The sequence below is a fragment of the Nomascus leucogenys genome, chromosome 20 (genome assembly GCF_006542625.1).
Source record: "Nomascus leucogenys isolate Asia chromosome 20, Asia_NLE_v1, whole genome shotgun sequence".
Taxonomy (NCBI): Eukaryota; Metazoa; Chordata; class Mammalia; order Primates; family Hylobatidae; genus Nomascus; species Nomascus leucogenys.
Genome location: NC_044400.1, coordinates 50,381,484 through 50,386,603, shown reverse-complemented (window position 1 = coordinate 50,386,603; position 5,120 = coordinate 50,381,484).

The following is a 5,120-nucleotide window of genomic DNA, read 5'->3' as shown; positions in this document are numbered from 1 at the left end:
GGATCCAAAAAACAAAAGAGAAAGGAGAGAAGAGAGTAGGGGAGGGCAAGGAAGGCAGAGGAAGGGAGGGTAAGGGACAGGGGAGGAGGGGAGAGGAGAGGAGATGAGGGGAGAGGAGAAAAAGGAAGGGGAAGGGAGAAGGGAGGGAAGGGGGAGGGAAGGGGGGAGGAGAAGGGAGGAGAGGGAAGGGGAGGATGGGGGAGAGGAGGAGAGGACAAGGGAAGGTAGGGAAGTAGAAGAGGAGAGCAGGGAGAGGAGGAAAGGAGAAGAAGAGGGGAGGGGAGGGGTGGGGGAATGGGAGGAGAGGAAGGAGTTATTTAGTTCAGCTTTTTGTGACAAGGTGAGCTGTTTTTGTAAGGATAGATTTGATTTCAAGTCACAGGGCCCAGAGGAGAATGCTGAGTGGGGCCACTAAATAACAAAACTATGAAGAAAAAAATACTCTTAAATCTACTTGTGAATAGCAACTCAGCCAAAACAACTTTGAAGAAGTCTGCAAATTAGCTCAACAAAATATCAAGATTTGGCCCAAAGTTAAAATAAATATGGCCACTGGTTTCTGAATCGTTATATACAGAATGGTGAATGACATTAAACAACCAGTCTAGAAACATACCTACATATAGATGATTTGCTAATCAGGATAAAAGATTGACTCATCAATAAATGACACTAGGAGGACTAGTGTACTATATCCAATATAGAAAAAAAATGAGTCACCTCCTCATATCAGATTTAAAATCCATCCATTTCAGAGCAGTAATGACCTAAATATTTTAAGTCTATAAAACTTTTAGAACAAGGCATCGAAAAATATTTTTCTAATAGCAGAGTAAGAAAACATATCTTAATTGTGACACAGGTAGCACAAAAGCACAAGATAAAGGACAAATAATTGTTTTCTGTAATTTATCCTTTCCCATGTCTTCCACTTTCCTTTCAGTTCCCATTAACACCCTGACTTCTGGACATGCTGTTTTCACTGCCCAGAATGTCCATCTAAACCCCATTCCCAGCCTTCACCCTACTTAACTCCAATGCATCCTTCAGATCTTGACTCTAATGCCCAATTGTTTCAAGAAAGCCTTTCTTGACATCCCGACCTAAAAGTAATTTAAGTGTCCCTTTGCTACAGGAATGTGAACCCCTAGGAGCTCCCTTTCTTAGTATCCATCACTGCTTGTATCATGTTTATTTGTGTGGTTATTTAATATCTGGCTTCATGAACTACACTACATGTTTTAGGTTCATCAGTTTGTCTCCAACACCTACAGCAGTGGCTAGGACAAAAGAGAATCATAAATATATGCAGAATAAACAAGTGAAAGATACTGGTTTCATTGGAAAAGTGTAGAGAAAAATGGAAAAGTCTCTATAAAGATATGTATAAAGGTGGAATGTACGCTAGAATTTTGTAAATATATGGGCTTTGGACATATGAGAAGTGTGGACACCATCCTTAGATAAGTGAATAATAAAAAAAATGGGAAATCTTAGTGCTTTTTCTACCAATCCTACTGCTTGTAATCTCTCCACACGTTAAGCCAATCTTCCTGTCTGTAATTCACTTTGAGGCAGATTCCTTGCTCTAATTATCTGTGTGCTCTTCATTACTTCACTTGTTTGAGCCCAACAGACAAGGGCTATTTACTCATGGATATTTTATTCTTATTGTAGGTAATGAGGGGCAGAAAATTAAAATTTAATGAGAAAATATTCAACCTCATATTATAATTGAAAAGTGCTTGAATAATATACAAAAATAAACCGTAGGATAATGTCCTTGAAAGAAACTAGATTATACTGGACAGCTAGATTACACTGCACTTAGGAGGTAACCTTTAAGCTGATATTTTAATATGTACCCCTAAGCTCTTAATGTATTGTGATGGTTTATAATGTTAGTAGCAGCTTGATTATTGTGGGTTAGGTTTAATTGAATATTTGTGCAATCACTTTAAATCCTGAGAGCTCCTTGTAGCTTTCTGTCACTAAACTAGGTCAGGAGATAAAAAGTTACCTCTATAATAGTTAAATAACTTTTGAGTAGTCATTAAAACTGTAATCAAAGGGAGAAGAATGCCAACCCTGACCTAACTTCTGATTGTCCATTTTATGAAATATAAACAATGACCCTCCTTTCCACTCGCAGGCTCCTTGCTGAAAGTTCTTTTACTGACACTGTTGCTATCCTATAAAGTATATCCTCAAAATTCTAATTAATTTATTCTATTTAGCTCCTTAATAAAGAGCCTACACACAGTTACATGTATTGATTTTCGTACATTTTTAGCTAATATACAAATAGGTCAGTCTTCAAGTGTTAATAACCATAACTCAGCTAAAACAAAATGAAAACAATTGTTAAAAGATGTTTTCTAGTTAATTGTAAATACATATTCCCTGCATTAGTTTACTATACTGCATATCAAATTACCACAAATTTAATGGCTTACAATGGCACATATTTATTCTCAGTTGCTGTGGGTAGAGAGTCTGGGCTTGATTTATCTGGGTTCCTGTAAGGCTGCCATCAAGATTCTGGCCAGGACTGGTGCTTATCTGGAGGCTCAACTTGGGGTAGAAACAATTCCAAGTTTAATCTTGAGGGTGACAGTGTTCACTTCCTTGTGTAGAGAAGTGAACTGTACCAACAATTTGATTAAGCCGGAAACTAGACATATTCCCCCGTTTAGCAAGGGATAATTTGCCTTTTTACCAAGCAAATGATAATTTCCTTTTTTAGAGATAGTGCTGAAAATGAAAAACTCTAGATTCTGTTAAACATTCTTCTTAAACATAACACAATCACAAAAATGACATCCCATCACTTTTGTCATATTTCATTGGTTAGGAGAAAGTCACAGGCGGCTTCAATGTTTTAGGGAGGGGAAAATAGGAAAGTGTGAATAACAAGAGGTGAGGATCATAGGGCCACCTTAAAATCTGTCTGTCACAGTATCTTTTTCCAAGTTTTCTGCTTTGAGATAAATTTTTATATACTGTGAGTTTTGTGCTAAATGCCTACATTACATACATTACTAGCAACAATTATAGCAATTATAAGACAGCCAATATGTAGGTAGTACCATTCTCTTCATCTAATGTTTTCTTATAAACAACATAGTGCAACATAGTGAGGTAAGAAGTAGCTATAGCAGCAGCAGCATACCTATTTTATGCTTGAGGAAATCAAAATCCAGAGCAATTGTGTATTCTCAAGATCCCATGATCTATAAGTAGCAGAGTTGGAATTTGAACAGAGGCTTTCTAATAATAATTCCAGTGCTTGGATTTACAATCGTGCTTCACTAGAAAATGCGTTTGCAAAGATTGGCATCCTCAAATTTGGAAAAATGGATGTAACACCAGGAGATCCAGAAAATTATTTATGGGCTCCAAACTTAGTGTATCTCTTTACCACTTAATGATTGAAGGAAATGAACAATACTTTATTCCAGCCACGAAGAGAATGACTGCTATGTAAGCATTTCTGTACTGTTAGCTGCTTCTAATGTTTCTCTTCCATTTGTGGCCTGTCTTTGTCAGATGTGTTTTATCTCTCATCTACAAGGAACAGAATTTCTTTTTTTTTTTTTGAAAAATGCCACAGAATAATCTCTGTGGTCGTAGGTGACTCATAACTTAATAATTACCTCTCCTCTTTCCATTATATAATTAACGTTTTTAAAGAGAATAGAAATATTTTCTTTTGAAGATTTAAATTTAATAAACAATATCCAGGTACAGGAAGGTTAAAGATCACCAGCTAAGATTTAAACCAAGCAAGTCTACCCCAAGATATGTAATAATCAATCTCTCAAAAACAAAGAGAGGATCCTGAAAGCAAGAGAAAAGAATAAAATAACATGAAAGTCCCAGTTCCTGTAGCAACAGACTTCTGAGTAGAAACTTTACAGGCCATAAGAGAGTAGGATGATATATTGAAAGTACTAAAAGACAACAAAAAAACAGCCAACCAAGAATAGAGCACTCGGCAAGGCTACTCTACAGAAAGAAAGGAGACAGAAAAACATTCCCTGACAAACAAAACCTAAGACAATTTATTACCACCAGACCTGTCTTAGAAAATATGCCAAGAGTTCTTCAAACTGAAAAACAAGATTCTAATGTGTAACAAGAAAATACCTGAATGTATAAATTTACTGGTAAGAGTAAGTATACAAACAAACACAGAATACTCTTAATACTGTAATTGTGATGTTTAAACCACTTATATTTTTCATATGAAGATTAAAAGAGAAAATTATTACAATAATAATTACATTAACTTGTCAAGAGATATGTGATATAAAAAGATGTAAAGTAAAACATCTAAAATTTCAAATGGAGAATGATGTTAAGGTGTACAGGGCTTTTATTTTGTTTGCTTTTTTTTCTATTTTTCAATCAAATTTATGTTGCTATCCTCCTAAAATAACTTGCCATAATACGTAAATACAATATACTTTTGTAAGCCTCATGGTACCACAAAGCAAAAACCTATAATATATATACCAAAATTAAAAATAAAGGAAATCAACCCTAGAGAAAATCACCTAACCAGAAAGGAAGACAGCAAGAGAGAAAAAAGGGAGAAAGGAACTACAAAATTCTCAAAAACAAATAACAAAATGGGAATAGTAAGACCTTATTTATTGATTATGTCCTTAGACACAAGTGAATTAAATTCTCCATTAAAAGACATAAAATAATTGTATGGCTTAAAAATAAAGACCTAACTATATGTTGCTTACAATAAACTTACCTCACCTATAAGGACAGGCATAGACTAAAAGTGAAAGGATGGAAGGAAAATATTCCATACAAATAGAAGCAAAAAGAGAGAGCAACAGTGGCTGTACTTATATCAGATTAAATAGACTTAAATCAAAAGTAGTAAATAATAAAAGGAAGATTATTATATAAAAAGGGTTAATTCACCAAGAGGATATTATAATTATAAATACACATGCATCTAACATTGGACAACCTAAATATATGAAGCAAATATTAACAGATCTAAAGGGAAAGATCAGTACAATAATATTAGGGGGCATAAACACTGCACTTTCAGCAATGGATAGATCATCCAAATAAAAAGTCAACAAAGAAAGAGC